Below are 19,046 nucleotides of genomic sequence, written 5' to 3' on the forward strand. Positions count from 1 at the left end.
CAGTCTTCAGGGTTTTCTAGGTATAGAATTATATCATCATTGAAGAGAGATGGTTTGGCTTCCACTTTGCTATTTGGATTCTTTTTTTTTTTTTTTTTTTTCATTTCTTTCTCCTGCCTAAATGCTCTAATTAGGGCTTCTGGTACTATGTTGAATAGGAGTGGAAAGAATCAACATCTTTGTCTTGTTCCAGTTTTCAAGGGAAATGATTTTAGCTTTTGGCTATTCAGTGTGATGTTGTTTGTGGGTTTGTCACAGATGCCTCTTACTACTTTGAGACATATTCCTTCGATGGCTAATGTGTTGACAGCCTTTATCATGAAGGGTTGTTGGATTTCATCAAAGGCTTTTTCAACATCGATTGGGATGATTATACAGTTTGGTTTTTAATTCTGTTTATATGGTGAATCACATTAACTGATTTATGTATGTTGAAACAACTTTGACTCATAGGAATGAAGCCTACTTGATAGTGGTGAATGAATATTTTGATATGCTACTAGAATTGCTTGTTTTAGTATTTTGTTGAGAATTTTTATATCTATGTTCATCAGTGATACAGTTTTCTTATGTCATTGTATCTTTGCCAGGTTTTGATGTCATGGTGATCCTGACTTTGTAATGTGAGTTAGAGAGGAATCCCTCCTCCTTGATATTTTGAAATAGTTTCACTAGAATTGGTACCAACTCTTCTTTGTATGACTGGTAGAATTCAGCTGTGAATCCATGTGGTCTAGGGCTTCTTTTTGGTTAACAGATTTTTTTTTTATTACTCATACAATATCAAACTCAATATTGGCCTGTTTAGGGTTTCTATTTTTTCCTATTTCAATTTTGGGAAGTTGTGTGTTTCCAGGAGTTTAGCAATTTTCTCTAGATTTTCTTTATGTTTTATTTTTTCTGTTTTTTTTTTCCTTTAGAGTTTCTAGACTGTATGCATAAAGATGCTCATAATAGTCTCTAAGGTCTCTCTAAGGTCTTTCTTATTTCTGTGTTATCAGTTGTAGTGTCACTTTCATCGTTTTTGATTGTGCTTATTTGAACTTTTTTGTTTGTTAATCTAACTAACATTCTATAAATCCTGTTTATTTTTTCAAAGAACATTTTTTTTTTATTTCATTGATTCTTTGCATGAGTTTTCGAGTCTCAATTATGTTTAGTTCTCTTCCGATTTCAGTGTTTTTTCCTTTTTTTCTGTTATGTTTTAGTTTAGTTTATTATTGGTTTTGTAGATCCTCTAGAATAGATGTTAGGCCATTAGTTTGAGATCTTTCTAATTTTTTTAGGTAGGCATTTAGTACTATAAACTTTCCTCTTAACACTGCTGTAGCTGTGTCCTAGAGATTATGGTATGCTGTATCTTTGTTTCCATTGGATTCAAATTTTTTTATTTCTTTCCTTAATTTCATTGTTTACCCAAAAGTCATTTAGGAGCAAATTGTTTAATTTTCATGCAATTATGTGGTTTGGGGAGATCTTCTTGGTATCAATTTCCACTTTTATTCTACTATGGTCCGAGATTCTGGTTGGTAAAATTTTTATTTTCTTGTATTTATTGAGGCTTGCTTTATGGCTGAGCATGTGGTCAATTTTGAAATATGTTCCATGTGTAGATGGGAAGAATATATATTAAGTGGTTAATGGATGGAGTTTACTGTTGATGTTAAATAGGTTCAATTGGCCAAATGTTGAATTTAAGTCCAGGATTTCTTTGTTAGTTTTCTGCCTTGCTGATCTGTCTAATGCTGTCATTGGGGTATTGAAGTCTGCCACTATTGTTGTGTGGCTTTAAAGTCTTTTTGTATTTCCAGAAGTAGTTGTTTTATGAATCTGGTGCTCCAGTGTTGTGTACATATATATATTTGGGAGAGTTAACTCTTCCTGTTAAATCAAACCCTTTATCATTATGTAATGCCCTTTTCTCAAAGGTATTACACAGTCCTTTATTACTGGGTTTTCTTTAAAGTTCATTGTATCTGACATAAGAATAGTGACCTCTGCTTTCTTTTTTTTCCATTTGCATGATAGATCTTTCTGCATTTTTTTACTTTGAGCCTATGTGTGTCTTGATGTGTGAGATGGGCCTCTTGAAGACAGCAGAGGAACAGGTTTTGTCTTTTTATCCAACTCTGAGTTGTTTTTATTGCAACTCTGTCATTATTAGAATTTGGGGGAGTTTTGACCACTTGCATTCAAAATTAATAATGATATGTGACATTTTGATACTATCATCAAGTTGTCAGCTGTTTGCTTTGTAGTTTCTATTGTATATTTGCTTTATTGAGTCTGTGGGCTATGTACTTAATTGTGTTTTTGTGGTAGCAGACATCATTCTTTCGTTTCCATGTTTAGAACTCCTTTAAAGGTCTCTTGTAAGGCTGGTCTAGTGGTAATAAATTCCTTTAGGACTCACTTCTCTGAAAAAAACAATGTAATTCCTCTTTGCTTGTGAAGCTTAGTTTGGCAGGATACAAAATTCTGGTTTGAATTTCTTTTCTTTTAGAATGCTGAAAATTGGACCCCATCTCTCCTATTTGTAAGGTGACTGCTGAGTAGTCTAATTTTATCCTGATGGGGTTCTCTTTGTACATGATCTTCTTCTCCAACTACCTTTAAGATTTATTGTTTAGCACTGACCTCAGGCAGTCCACTGTCTATATGCCTTGGTAATGTTTGTTTTGTATAGTATCTTACAGGTGTTTTATGGATTTATTATATTTGGATGTCTACCTCTACCAAAGTTAGGGAAATTTTCTTGACTCATTCCCTCAGATATGTTTTCCAGGTTTTTTACTTTTTCTTCTTCTCTCTCAGGAATGCCAAAAATACCTAGATTTGCTCACTGTATATAATCCCATATTTCTCATAGGCTTTGTTCGTTTTTTTCATTCTTCTTTGTTTTTGTCCAAATGAGTTTGTTCTTTAAGCTCTGAAATTCTTTTTTCTATTTAGTCTAGCCTGTTGATAAAGCTTCCAACTGTATTTTGAAATTTCTTGAGTGAATTGTTTAATTTCAGAAGTTCTGATTGATTTATTTTTATGATGATTATCTCTTCCTTCATTTCCTGGAATGATTTTGAAGTAATGTTGATTTTAAACCATTTTTTGGATATTACTGATCTTCCTTGCTATTCATACTTTGAATTATCTGTCAGTTCTGAGTTTCCTTCTTCACTGGGGACTGTTGCTGGAGAGCTAATGTGATCCTTTGGTGGTGTCACTACATTCAAATTTTTCATGATGCCAGAATTTTTGCACTGGTTCCTTCTTATCTAGATATGCTGGCACTTCTAATTTTCATAAATATTTTCATTTGGGTGGGAATTTTTTCTTTCTTTCTCTATAATATTATAGTTTATTTTTCCCTTTCCCTTTTTCTTCCCTCGTCTCTATGGCTTGTGACTGTAGAGAATTTGGTAGGGTCATTTGGCTTTTCTTTTATAGCTCTATGCACTTCTTTCAGCTAGTTTTATCTTGGGCTGTACAGTTTAACTCACAAGTCAGTAGATAGTACTCATGAGTAAGAGCTGGATGCAGCCAATGTGGCAAAGTATATACTTGATTCTTTTTTTTACTGGAAGAAGCTCTTTTTTTGCCTCAAACAATGGGCTGAACTATGGAATACACAGTCATTGGAGTTTCATGCTCAACCCCCAGTTATGTGGGTAAAAGAGGCAAGATGGATAGAGCCAGACCAGGCAGGCCCACCTACAGTTCCCCTGAGGGCAGGAACACACATTAATGACAAGGGAGATTCCAGTGGCAGCTACCAAGTGCCTAAGCTTATGTCTAGGTGTGGAGCTGAAAAACCTCCTCGATACTTCTTCCAATAAAATCCCTAAGAAGAATGTGTGCATAGAGGCAAAGGAACAACAATGAAACTGTCTTTATTAATCTATGGAAGTCATCGCAAAATAAAATGCCTATAGGAACCAAGAAGATCATGTAATTAATATTACATATCATCAGGAGCTCTGGTTTAGAGTTACACAGAGACACACAGTGACAGGCTTTACTTTTTGTAGCTCTACTACATGCACAAAAACTTTGGCAATGCAATAAGGACATAGAGGGATAAAACAATAGCACCAATGTGTTTACTTTGAATATTGGTTGAACACACACTACAAATCTTAAACTAACCAAATCTATCTTTTGGAAGATGAGTTTGCAGTATCACCTGGCCTTGTTTTCTTGATAGTAGGCAGGAAGAATTGGAGATGATGGATTAGGAGCTCAATGAGGTGTCAAAATTGGAGTCACAGATGTGTGAGTTTTGAAATAATAACTGAGGCAGTTCAAGCCATGGATGTAAGTGAGTCTGCCAAAAGAAATAATGTAAATAAGAACAACTGAAGTCAATCTTTTGGGTTAACAAAGCTTTGAAAGCAATATAGGGAAAAGTGAAAGTAACAAGACAATAAGGCAGATGGTTAAGAAAAAGAGTAAGAATCAGAAGTAGTGGATTTGGAAAGATGAGAGGTTTGAAATTTTTAGTAGTCAAAAATGGCAGATTATGCAGAAAGATACAGAAAGGTGAGGACATTGGATTTGGCATTTTGCAGGTAATCTTGGCAAGAATAGTTTCAGTCTTTTTTCTAGAAGAAAGTACCCTTAGACATTAAGAGTTCAATAGGAGGTGGGGACTGTGAAAGCTGAGGCAATGAGTGTAAACTATTTTCTTAAGACTTCAAAAATGAATTAACGTAAAAGTAAGGGAGGCATAAGAGAAGAAAATTTTCCTCGTATACCTTTAAGGGAAACTATACACTTTTGTGAAAAGGAATGAAACAACTGAAATTGGAAAAATAAAAGTAAAGGGAAAAAACTTCTATCATGGGAGAGGACAAACCTTCTTTAAGAGATTCAAGATAATGTTCTCCTAACATGGTTTGAAATAAATTAATGTGGATTTGGTAGTTTTGGGGATTTTGTTTGTATATCCTTTAAATGTGCTTAAATTTTTAAAGAGCTTGTTTATATGCCAAACTTACATTTCTTCTGTATCTTTTTATGGTTGCCTTATTATACATTTATAGGGATTAGATGATCATTTTAAAACAAGTAATAATTTGCATTTTTCATTGGGTATTTACATTACTTTTCTTCTAAGCAATCATTATAGTGCTATGGGTTTCTCTCTGGATTCATTTATCATAAGCATATCTTGAAAAATATTCAATTTGCACATTTTTCTCTTCAATTCTTTTCTTTATAAACCAGTGAGTTATATATTCCATCATGTTTTATTGCCTGAAATAGCTGCTGAACAAGAAAATATACAATTACACTCCTTTCTCTGCAGATGAAATTGATCATTGTAGCACAATTTTGTCTAAGGTAAAACCCAGATTGTTTTTTTTCTTTACAGAGATATTCATTTTATATTCTGAAAGCAGACCCATTTTATGTAGTAGTAATTATAACACCAGATTAGGAGTCAGTTCAGTTCTCTCTTCAGCTAATGTTGAATATTGGCCCTAGTTCTCTTCTGCCAATAACTGATAACTATCCCTCATTAGTTCTAAATGGCGTTTTCTCTCATCATTAACATGAAAATGACACTGTGTATGTTATTCCACATAAAGGTTTACAGGATGGAAGTAAACCTTCTAAAAGTAACATAACATGTTTTTTAGAAAAAACTTTTTTTTCTAAAATGTATTTGAAAATATATTTTTTAGAAAATATATTTTAGAAATATATTTTTTAGAAAATATATTTGATATTGACAAATATCAAACTCTTTTAGAAATTTGCTTTTTTAGAAAATATATTTGATATTGACATTCTATCAACATTAGCTAGCATTTACTTTGTCTTGAAACACACACACACAAAATTAATTCTCCAGGTACATTACCAAGAACTATGATTTCATATAGTCTACATAGTGTGTACATTTTCCTAAGAATTCTAAGACTGTGATTTCTTCTACCTGTACATCAACTATAACAAGCATGCTACATGGTGAAATTTTTGTAAAAGACACAATGGTAATATAAATATGAGAAAGCTGTAGTGGTTAAATGTAGTATCTAGCACCAAACTGCCTAGGTTTGAATTGACTTTGCCACTCATGAGCTATATAATTAGGGATAAATTACTTGATTGATTTCTTAGTGAATCAGTTTCTTCATTTGCAAAGTAAGTATAACAATAAAACCTGTATCATTGGATGGTCATGAGGGTTAAAGAGATTAAACTACTTAGAGGCACACCTAGCATATATTAGTGATATATGTGATGAGCTATAATTATTAGTTAACATTTATTTTGTGCTTAATATATTTCAAAGAGCTTCATGTAGATTATGTAATTAAATTATCAGAATAGAGCTATGAAATGATTTTGTTTTTATTCTTCTTTTACAGATGAAGAAACTGAAGACAGAGCGACCAAATCATTTGTCTGAGGCCACACAGATAGTGAGTGCTAAAATCACAGTTTTTATCCAGACCTCTGGGCTGCCTAACTGCCACAATACTTCCCACCGAGTACATATGGTCAAACAACTAAAAATCAGAAAAATTGAATTGGTTCTGTATGAAGTCATAAACAAATTCCAGGATTTCATAAAATATTTCTTGGAATTTTATTTTCAGATGCTGTATTGAAAATTAAACTTGCATGCTGAGAAATTACAGCATTCTGGAGGCTGATTATGAGAACTCCGTAAAAAAAGCAGAGGTCCCAGAGATGTCAAACATTTAAAACATTTAAACTATGGCATGTTTTCAGTGTTGTTTTTAGAGTCAAGTACCTAAATGTTTTGTATTCAAGAACCCTTGAAGAATCTGAGGAAAAATACAAAATTCATCCCAGAAAGACATACTTATGTACAATTTAGAATATAATTTTGAGTTTTTGTGACCCCCCCCCCCAAGAACCCATTTCTACTCTCCAGGTTAAGAAGCCCTGACTAATGTACTATGCAAAGTTCTATCTAGCACCTTTGCTGTATCTTATTTAAAACTCAGTGTATCAACACATACAGACATAAAAAAATACATCTACTTGCAAATTTATGTTAGCCCCCATTTTTCAGATATAAAACTTGAATAGATGCTTTAAATATCTACCATTTGATTTTGCAAAAAGAAAGTCAAACAAGTCCTCCCTTTAGTTTTAACTGCAGCCTCATCATGCAACTTTCAGTGTTCTGAAGTCAAATTACGCCCACTTGGGGACAGAATTCCTATTCTCATAAATGATTTTTTAAAACAATAATTAGGGAAAGCCATTTATTTCCTGTAATTTTTGAAAAAGTGGCAGGGATGACTGCTGTGATTCTGGTTTATTTTGGGAACTTGGTGCATAACTCCCTGAAGAAGTAAGCTACATTATCCTCTGTATTACTCTCCTCAGAGCCTGCTGCCTTCTCAAGTAGATCCTTATTTCATTTTAACGACAAGTAAGGCTCTGTAAATTCCAAAGGCTCTTAAAATCACCAGCATTTCAGAAATGCAGCTTGGCCCATCTCTTCTCTATAATGGGCACGGTTTTTCGCATATCCTAAGCAAAGAATATCACCCTAGACATTTTAAGAATAAAATGAGTTTCTCTTAGAAAAAAATGCGTAAGTGATTGTTATAGTTTGCCAAAACAGCCCTATCCGAAACTGTGGGATATTTTAGTAAAAATAAATATTTAAGGACTTTGAGATTTTTTTGTGTGAGTAGAAACTAATTTAGGTCTAAGTTGCTTATGGTTTGTGATTAGCTAATTCCATTTTACACATTTAAAAAAAGAAAAATATTTAGTTTTTCTGAACGACAGTATTAAAAAAATACATATATATGTGTGCATTTATATACATTTGTGATTATCTGCCATAATAAAAATTATATATTTGGTGTCTGCCTCTGGTATCTGGCACATGGTCCATAAAGTCCCTGGAATCCCCAGTGATAAGTGAGTCATCTCATTAGCATATGAAAGACACTTTATTTAGGGGCTGGGGGTCCCTAAATAGCTTCTAGATAGGGAATGGTCACTAGAAAGACCAAGGCATGCGTAGCGGTTGGGGCTCCAAGCCCTACCACCTAACCACCTTGGATAATTTAGGGGCTAAAAGTTCTGTTCATCAATGAGCAATTATTCAATCAAGCATGCCTACATAATAAAACCTCTATAAAACCCAAATGGACAGGAGTCACAGCATTCCAGATTACTAAACACATGGAGGTACCCAGAGAGTGGCATGCTCAGAAAACATGGAAACTCTGTGCCCTACCCTCATACCTCACCCTATGCATTTCTTCCATCTGGCTGTTAATCTGTGTCCTGTGTAATATCCTTTTAATATACTGGTAAATGTAAGCAAGTGTTTCTATGAGTTCTGTGAGGCATTCTAGAAAATTAATTGAACCCAAGGAGGGAATAGCGGAAACCCCAATTTATAGCTGATAAATCAGAAGTATAGGTGACAACCTACTTCTTGCCATGGAACCTGTGGGATTCCTATATAGTTGAATTGATTCTATAGGAAATTCAGTGTTCACTGGAGAATAGCCGGATGTGTAAGGAAAAAAAAACAAAACATGAATCTGATCATAAAAGTGTTCTGTGCTGTATTGATTGTGTGAGATTAGGAACAACACTGTTTTTGTGTATCTCTATTAATATTACATATATAGTTATGTATTAAATTTAATGCAGTATTTTTCTGCATTAGTTGTGAAAATAAGTTTTGGAGATTTCAATTTCTCTTGCTTTTTTTCCCCCACAATTATTTATTATGAAAATGTGAAACATACAGTAAAGGTGAGTCATTAATTTTTTAATTAAAATGTGTATTGAGTTACCATTAAATACAAAGAAAATAATTTTTTTCGAATCTGCTTAAGAAAACATGGCATATTCACAGGAAATTATAACTGTCAATAGAATCAGCAAATCTATTTTGGCTAACTCTGAGGTACATAAAAAGGAAGAGGTGGCCAGGCACGGGGGCTCATGCCTGTAATCCCAGCACTTTGGGAGGCCAAAGTGGGCAGATCATCTGAGGTCAGGAGTTTGAGACTAGCCTGGCTAATATGGTGAAACCCCATCTCCACTAAAAATACAAAAATTAGCCTGATGTGGTGGCGCAGCCCTGTAGTCCCAGCTACTCGGGAGGCTGAGGCAGGAGAAACACTGAACTTGGGAAGCAGAGGTTGCAGTGAACTGAGATCATGCCACTGCTCTCCAGCCTGGGTAACAGAGCATGATTCTGTCTCAAAAAAAAAAAAAAGGAAAAGGTGACAGCTAACCCCAATAATATGATTCATGTGAATTTTAACTTTGGAATACATTCACATGAATTGTTACAGACTGTTTTTGAGATTCTGTTTCATGGCACTGGCACATGCAGATGAATCTGTTAGCATGCATGCACACTCATCCACCAACACACACACTGGATTTTACAGTGTGCTCTGGAAAGGGATAGGAAAACAACAAAGCTTTTCCTCCACTCTATGGTTGTAACATACCCTAAATACATATTGTTGTCTTTTCATAGAACCACATATTTATGTTTAAAATGCCGTTACTTTAGAAAGTAGACTTGGAATTCTACAATATGATGGCTAAAATACTGTGTTTATATGGAAAAGAATAAGACTAATAGTTATTTGGAATTGTGCAGTCTCCTCCTAAAATGTTTATTGGAGTTGCTGTATATACATTGGCATGGTTAAGGAGATGTTGTTCAACTAAAGGGAATATGTTTAATTGAGAACTCTTCAATTATTATCTCTGTGAAAAAGCTGGGTGAATCTGTAGTATTCTTAAGACACAGGGTTCTTAAGTTTTAGCACTGATTCAATTTAGACTACAGATTCTTAAAAATCATTTACGTTAGAAAAATAGGGGAGAATAATAAATTTGAGTGAATTTAGTCTTTTTCTATCTAGTGAAACTATTATTCAATAAAAATAATCAAATTAGATTTTTGTATGTTATTACCAGATACATCATTTTTTCATTTAAAAATATGAACAAGTATATAAACAAGACCACTAGATGTAATCTTCTATAAGAGTCATTCTTTTTGGGTTTTGTTTTGTTTTGTTTTTTAATCAGAGCAATGACAAACTGATAGCTTTAAATACTTATTTGGGACAAAAGTAACTATCAATTATATGTCATGTAACACAAACACATACACACACACAAAAACACAAACACACACACACACAAAATACACATACATAATTTTTCTTAAAGTGCTACAAATTAGTTGATCCATCTTACGTGTGTATATGCGTACCATTTATTGGAAAACTATAATATTATAGACATGAAAATAGGCTGGGCAGGGTGGCTCATGCCTGTAATCCTAGCACTTTGGGAGGCCAAAGCAGGTGGATCACGAGGTAAGGAGTTCGATACCAGCCTGGTCAAGATGGTGAAACCCCGTCTCTACTAAAAATACAAAAATTAGCCATGCACAGTGGCAGATGCCTGTAATTCCAGCTACTCAGGAGGCTGAGGCAGGAGAATTACTTGAACCTGGGATGCGGAGGTTGCAGCGAGCTGAGATCATGCCACTACACTCTAGCCTGGGCAACAGAGCAAGACACTGTCTAAAGGAAGGAAGGAAGGAAGGAAGGAAGGAAGGAAGGAAGGAAGGAAGGAAGGAAGGAAGGAAGGAAGGAAGGAAGGAAGGAGGGAGGGAGGGAGGGAAGAAAGGAAGGAAGGAGAGAAAGAGAAAGAAAGAAAGAAATTAAAGAAAGATTAAAGAAAGAAAGAAAAAATTTTTCAAACACTTAAAACCCTTGTTTTCCCTCCCTAGTGTTTTATTATATTATATATTTTTAATTGATAATAGTTTATATAATTTGGAAGATAATTTAGTGAAGGGTTATAAAAATGATATTACATTTTATAATATCATTATTATAAAAATGATACTACATTTTTATCATATCATTATTATAAAAATATTACCTATAGCCAAAATAGTAAATTGTAAAATATCTAAGGTTTTGTTTATTTTAATAAGATAATCTAAAATGACCAAAGCAAACATAGATTCGTCAGCAACTAGGACTCAGTACCCTGAAGCAAATGCAACCTTTTAGAGAAAAAGCTGTTCTGAAGATGTATTCCTACCTTATAGGTCTTGATGATACTCAGATTCCATTTGCTGAGTATTTGAAAGGTTGAATGAATCTGCTTTTTGATAAGGCTGCATTGAAATAGAGAAAATGGGCTTTTTCCTCTTATTTCTTCATTTCTTATATTATATAAATAATGATACTCTTAAAACCAAAGAAATATAATGGGGTTGTTTATGATAAGTATGGTCTTAAGGCATCCTAAGTAAAGTCAATTCTAAACCAAGCAGTCTGCAGAAGTGGGTCAGTCTCAGAGATTCTACATTTGAGCTTCATAATTCCACTTGTATGAACAAAAGTATATGACTCAGGCTGCTATGCACTGTTTCTGTTCTGACTCGTGGACATGTAATATATACATACATACATACATACATACATACATATATATATGCATCAAGTATATTTGAAACATAGATATAAAAATATTTAATATAGAAGACTCATAAACATTTCAGTTGCTTGTGTTTGTTCACCACACACTTAAGTTATATTTACTAAATGCCAGGCACTATTCTAAGAATTGTTTGAATAGTGAGTAACTGCACATGATAGATGGTATTGTTATCTCTCTCACACCGGTGAGGAAACTGAGGCATTAGAGTTGTTAACTTACCCAAAGTCACAGCCAGACAATAGCTGATGGCACTTAGACGATGATGGTTGATTACCAGGAATTGAATAAGATGACTCTGGCCATACATGCTGCTGTCCCCAGTGTGGTTCAGATATTGGAAAGGCTGACTTCTTGTCTAGCTACACTGAAAAATATAGGTACATGATACACTTTATTGGAGTTAGCAAATACTTTATTTAGCATATCCTTAGATTCAAAGTTCTAGGACATGTTTGCCTTCACCTGGGAGGCCAACAATGGTCACACTGTTGGGCCAACAATTCAAGAAACATAATTGTCTGCCATATCTCAAAGCAAAAAAAAAAAAAAAAAAAAAAAAAAAAAAAATCAACTTTATGGGATCTTTTATATCATTCTACTTTGTCTTTCTCTAAATCACTCGAGACTTCTTTAAGACTCTGAAAATGTTCAGGAATCATTACTTTTTTGAAAGATAAATTGCTAATTCAGGCTTAAGAGATACTTTTGGTCCAAAACAGTATCCGTATCCCTTGCTTTCCCAGAAATAATTACATAGCCCTACTGTCTGCTGTGGTTTGGTGGTGAGAGACCTGATCATTTTGAGTGCTGTTTCTGTCATTGACTGGAAACATTGTGTGGATGATATTTTATGAACTTCTACAGATTTGAGTCTTTTGCAGAAGGCTACCAAAAAAGGTTCTAGGGCACTGACAATCTGGAGGTGGACTGTCAATCTGCAGAAAGTCCAGGGGTAAGGGATCTCCATAAAATTCCTGGGCATAGTCTGGTTGGTAAGTATCAGGTTTTTCCAACAGCCATGATTGGCAAGATACAGGCATACCACAACCCCAAATTGTTAAAGAATTACAAACATCTGCAAGTCTGCTAGGATGCTGGAAGCCCTTCATTCCCCACTTGGCCTAATGTCTCATGCCATTATACTTCTTGATGAAGAAGGGGGCACATTGAGACTTGGGCCCTAAAGAATAAGTGTTTACTGGACAAAAGACAGTGATGTAAACATTAGCCCTATAAATGGTCATGCCTAGGAGACTTTTTGAACTAGATGTTTCTGTGACCAAAGAAGGAAAGATTGTTCCTTTCCTTCTCCAGGGGGAGGGTAGCCAATGAATACCCATTGGCTTGTGTTTACAGTTGTTCAGTGGGGATAAACAATGATACACCCTGCTTAAAAATGGTTCCCTGGAGTTTACCAGGCTCTTTTGCAAACAGAGGCCCTAACTGGAGACTTGCCAATGGAAGTAAAAACAGCTTACCTATTAAGGGATAGGTGGATGGTGGATGGCCTATGTGCCAGACCTACATTAGCCATAGCACAAAGCAGTACTTTGTTTAGGTGGCATGTGTATCTCCAGCAGAGAGGGCACATTCCATCTAGCCTTCTGTCTATAGAACCACAGGCCCGGCCGGGAATGTAAAATAAACTGTAGATTTAAAACCAGTCCCAACGCTGCCCCTAGAGAAACCCCATCAAGTAAAGGAAGGAGATGGGAACCACTTATTACACAGATGACTTCAGTGTGGGTCAACCACCCAAGTGGACTGATATGGCTAGGCAACCAACCACCAATAACTTATGTCTGGAATTGGGAACACGGTATAGCAGCCAATAGACAGAGCTACAAGCTAAGAGTTGAATGACTGTGAAAGAGCCACATCCAGTAACTCTCTGTCCTGATTTCCTGGGAAGTCCTGCAAATTTGCCAGACCCACATCAGCTGTAGCACAAAACAGGTGAACCTTGTGAATACATCAATGGGAAAAGTATCAATAATCCATAAATGGAAGGCTGTTGTGAAAGGTAGAGTTATAGGCAGACATTTGGGCCTGATTACACCAAGGGCTGAAGTTACAGTGCCTCATGTAGCAGTTCACCAACACCATTCCCTAATGGAAATATAGAAGCAGATTTGGCCCAAGCCTGATCAATAGTCAACTCCGAAGAAGCAGGTACAGCACATTGGATACATCATGAGGTTGGTCCTAGGGGGCTGCATTCTACTTGGAAACTGGCCCCAAAATCAGACTTATCAGTGTCCAAACAAAACTAGAATTCAAAATTGCCCTGTCCGTTGCCACACCTGTCCTCAGCAAGTGCTGTTGAAACTGGAAAAGTTCCCTTGTCCCCCTCACAGGGCACGCAATGAAAGTGTGGCTCACTTCTTCGGTGCTCCACTGCTGAAACCTCTAGGGGGAGCATGCAGGCCGGCAGGTTGTGGGGCCTCAACCCCATGGCCATGTCTAGGGGTAAACGTTTACAGTTCCTGAAGCACCAGTGGGCATGTGTTACAGGGTGCTCTTTTAGTTTAGCCATCAGTAGGCAGCTTGTGTTAGTCAGCTCAATTGGACCCCATGCCTTATCTCAAGAACAGAGGGTTTCTGTATTTGGGGTTTCTTGCCTTGGTGTACCAGAAGAATCAGATCACACGTGGGCTTGGAGAATGAGGGCAAGGTTTTATTGAGTGGAAGTAGCTCTCAGCAGATGGGAGAGCCGGCAAAAGGTGGTTTTCCCCTAGAGTCCAGCTGCTTAGCAGCCCAGCTCTCCTCCAATGTCCCCAGCCAAACTCCTTGTCGTTCAGCCAGTTGATGGCCTGCTGGCATCCAGCAGTGTGCTCCAATGCCGGTGCATTCCTCTTGACGTCCAGCTGAGGCAGGCAAATAGGAACTAGAGGCAGGGAACATAAGGCTAATTCACACTTCAGCTATGACAGGAAATATCCTCTCCATAGGGCGTATGCAGAGTAATTGACTTTACTTCATCCTCTTCATTTATATAGGGCATACCCAAAGTAAATGGAATCCTCTAGAGGGTATTTAAACTCCCCCAAATTCTGTAAAGGGGCCTTTGAGCCCCTGTGCTTGGGTTCACTCCCACACTCTGGAGTGTTCTTTTATTTTCAATAAATCCCTTCATTCTGTCCATGCTTTGTTTGTGCATTTTGTCCAGTTCTTTGTTCAAGGTGCCAAGAACCTGGTGTCCCTCCACCATTGACACAGTCACCTGTATCTGTGCCTGCTATGGTTTCAGAGCTTTTTATAGGCATGGGATGGGGGCGTAGCTGGCCAGGGTGGTCTTGGGAAATGCAACATTTGGGTGCAAAGGCAGGAGTGTGTGTCCTCACCTAGGTCCATGGGCATAGGCCCAGTGGTGTGGCCTTCACCAGGGAACCGCCCTTCTCCTCCCAGCACTTTCCTATCCCCCTTCCCTATCACCCTGGGGCACCAGAAACATAAAAAGAGAAGGGAGAGGCATTGACACATGGAAAATAGATTATATTGGCCAACTCCCTAAGAAAAAGGGCTACCGATAGTTACTCACATGCACTGACAGTGTGAGTGACCTCTTGCACGTCAAAAAACAAATCAGACCTTTACTATACAGAGTCTGCAATGCTTGCAACTATGTATGGGACACCAAGAACAATAACCGACAATCAAGAAACACATTTCACAGGCTCTGTAATCCAAGATTAGGTACAAAACAGGGTATTGCATGGCAGTGTCATCTGCTCTACGACTCAAAGAAAGAAGGACTTACAGACAGGTGAAAATGGCCTCTTAAAGAACACATTAAGCTCTTGACAGAACTGAGCCTGATGCAAGTCATGCAGATAAGAAAAAAAAAAAATATCAGTGACTCAGAACTCGGTGCCACATGGCATGTTCTGATTGTGTGCTCCTCTTATTCCATAACATTCAGGCAAAGAACCCTGGGATGGGACTTGGGATAGAAAGTGCCACCAAGTTGGACTGGTATCCTTCTTCCCCTGAGGCAGGAGGCTACCACCACCCTGGACTTGACCCTCAGTTTTCTTTTTGATGACAGTCGCGGTAAGAGGCAGTGGTAGTGGCAGGCAGTGCTCCCATACACTGGAATGGCACTGGTTAGTGGATTTTAGCCAGCCCTATCACTGTGGAGTCTACAATTCCTCCCCACACTGGGATAGAAGGTCTGATATGACCCTCCTGGGAAGATTTCCAAATCAGCCAAGATCATTCCAGAGGAGGGACCTAATACCAGTTTTATTATACAAGAGGGGCAGGAGCTCCCCCATGTGTTTCTAATACATTTTCATCTTTTTGTTGTTAGCTTGAGCTTCCTTTTCTATTGCTGCTAAATCATCCCCATTAGTGTTTACTTAGATAACCTTGTAGAATTATTTTCCTTGCCTGAGCCTATCATACAGCCCATGTGCAAGGCTGATCTAACTTCTGGGTGTCTTATGCTCCAAAGTAGCCAGTGAGCAACTCCACGGTGGACTGAGCAACTACTGGATGAAGACTGGAACTCTGTGCAAACCTGGATAACTAAACAAAGGTAGAAATGAGTACCCTGGGTACCCCTGACATCACACGCACAAACATGAGCAGTTGGATATGATACCAAGCAACCCTGGACACAATGTAAGTTTTTTCCTGAACATGTCCTGCAGAGTGGCAAGCAACAAAGCCAGAATCGCTCTGAAGAGCACCACATCCCAACAACAGGGGTCATACAGGCAAATGCAGGATGGCTTTGTGTGGCTCACCGCAAGAGCAGGGATGCTCTCCTGGGTTGCAGAGATCTGTTGGGAACAAGGCAACCACTCTATATACATCCAGGTAAACAACACTAAATTTCTCCCCATGTGCCCAATGCCGATGCACCATTATACCTAGAGACCCAGGCACTTGGTTCGCCACAGATTGGTCTACTTGCCAGGAATATGTTGGATTGTCCTTAATGGCAGCCAGTGGCTTTGGTACTAACCTATGGCTTTGGCTTTCCCCAGGTGGTTTGGACCGTGAACCCATAGGTGCACTTCAGAATCTCTGACACCATCCCTGTCCCCCTCAACAAACCCATCTGGAGGGGTAGGTGGAGTAGGTCTGCTTTTTAGATGAGATTTCATGTTGACTATATTTGTACCTTCATGAGGCTTTATTGATATGATGCAGAAAGTGGAAGTCCTTCCAAGATTTCCCACAGCTTTGAGCGACACCAAGCATGGTTTGGAGGCCTTGAACACTGAAAAACCTACAATGAAGAAAGTGCTCTTACAGAACGGAATGACTCTGGACATGCTGACAGCTGTGCTGTCATGTGTCCTTTTATTTATTTTATTATTATTATTTTTTTATTTTTATTTTTGAGACGGAGTTGTGCTCTTGTTGCCTAGGCTCGAATGCAATGGTGCCATCTTGGCTCACTGCAACCTCTGCCTCCTGGGTTCAAGCGATTCTCCTGACTCAACCTCCCGAGTAGCTGGGATTACAGGCACCTGCCACCACACCCAGCTAATTTTTTGTATTTTTAGTAGAGATGGGGTTTCACCATGTTGGCCAGACTGGTCTTGAACTCCTGACCTCAGGTGATCCACCCGTGTCGGCCTCCCAAAGTGCTGGGATTACAGGCGTGAGCCACCACTCCCGGCCACATGTGCCCTTTTAAAAACTTAATGTTATATATCTATCCCAGAGGAATCAGCTGAAGTTAATCAATTCCTCCTTCCTTTACTAAAGCAATTAGAGCTAGTTGACCACATGAGGGGATGACCCTGGTGGTCTACAATAAAGTCATGCTTTTCAGGAAAGGGCCGTTGGTGGAAAGCTCTGCTAGTAAGCCTTTTAGGAATTGTGTTCTTAGATCTTATATTCACCTGGATTTATGTTGGTATAAATTTTGTTTGCAACATTTCATAAAGTTAGGGAGAAGGACCTTGCAGGCGATCTCACCATTTCCTGCTACCTCATAAAACATCACAGAAGAGGTGGGTATAAGATTATAAGTAAGAGCTGGTCAGGGGCATGGATTTTAGCGTTCCCCAGATCCCCCCTTCCACTTTCTTTCTGTTTCCTTCACCATTCTGAGACCCAGCCAGCTGCACGATTTGCCCAACAGGCATAACGCAAACCGGAACCCTGAACATTCCCAGGCAATGATAAAGGTATCTAGGCTGTTGCCTAAAACATTGAAAGAAACTGGCCCTGACTCTGAGCCTTAAAATTCCTTAAACCCTCATATAAAGTCTATAACCTGACCCCCTTGCCATGGACATAACTAGGTATAACACTCCTTTCTCTTGATGTTCTTGCAAGGATTTCTGCAGCCCACTCTGTAAGTTTCTTTAGTAAATACTTTGGACTGATCATTGCAACATGTAGTACTTCTTTCTTTGGAACCCCAACCAGCCCCATCTCAGGGACTATTTGGGATACTCTCTTATGGGAATGTCCCTGCCACCACTTTTAGGGTGATTTCACTCACAGGTTCTGCTGAGAATACAGTATGCCTGGTCATCTTCTTTCCCTGGACACTGTCTGGAACAAGGTAGATGAGGTTATCTTGACCCCTTAAATTAAGATAAAATTAGATATTTTAAGATCATGAATTGAAGCATGTATAAAGCATCGGCTCAGCAGGTCTGATTTGAGTGGAAAGGCCATGATGAGGTAGAAAACAAATGTATTTGTAGAAGTTCAATAGGACTGGAGTATGAAAACATACTTGATATTATACTACCATGAATCAAGGATAAGTACAAAGGAGGAATGACACATGAGGACAGGTATTTAAAGAACTTTATTGTAGTTTTTTTTTTTTTTTTTTTTTTTTTTTTTTAACAGTGTGGATTAGTGTGAAAAGTTTATGGCAGAGTGTAGAGGAGTGAGTAGGGAAAAGCAAGAAATATTGCCAAGGTAGTTTTCATTATTTCTGAGATTATTTAAACAGTAAAGCATCACAAATTCAAATACCTTTACGGGTCATACTGATACACAACCATATTTACTAAAACACAGAGAAAGCTAAGGATTTAATGAGAAGCTATCCTACCTAAAAGCATTTAAATTCCATTAAAAAGGCAATTTCAGGCCCAGAAAAATCAATATTTATCCTCCTATATATTCTAAGATGGCAAGGTGGCTGCCATAAAATGAGGAGGAAATGGATACAAAAGATTTCTTAGACAAAAAAAAATACAACCCAGTGACTAGCTTTGTAAGGAGAATTAGGATGAAGCATGTGTCACTGACAACAGCAACATTCCTAAGTTGAATTTCAAGAAAATGATGAATTTGGAGGAAGAGTCATTAAAAGTAGATCCACTTTAGAAACTTTTGTTTGGTTTCTTGTTTCTTTCCAGTTTACTAGTTTTGACAAGGTTTTTAAATAAGATAGTACTTTATCGTAGTCTAGCATCCTTAAATAGGAATTATTTCTTTTTACTAACTAGGAGGTTCTCTAAAGTAGACATATTGTGAGAAGATTTTTTTTTTTAAATTTTCAAAATCTATGCAACTAATCTCAGTGCCAGCATCCTCTTTTGTCTAGGAATTGTTTA

General features: G+C 37.5%; 1 long non-coding RNA gene across 1 annotated transcript; it reads right to left on the minus strand.

The window, feature by feature from the left end:
- Positions 1–13,920: 13,920 nt before the first annotated feature.
- Positions 13,921–18,068, minus strand: LOC105471581 (uncharacterized). The gene is made up of 3 exons (XR_981229.3): positions 17,972–18,068; positions 16,634–16,741; positions 13,921–14,389 (listed from the first exon to the last, which is right to left on the minus strand). It is a non-coding gene; the product is annotated as an uncharacterized lncRNA (long non-coding RNA).
- Positions 18,069–19,046: the final 978 nt, after the last annotated feature.

The sequence above is a fragment of the Macaca nemestrina genome, chromosome 12, assembly GCF_043159975.1.
Source record: "Macaca nemestrina isolate mMacNem1 chromosome 12, mMacNem.hap1, whole genome shotgun sequence".
Lineage (NCBI taxonomy): Eukaryota > Metazoa > Chordata > Mammalia > Primates > Cercopithecidae > Macaca > Macaca nemestrina.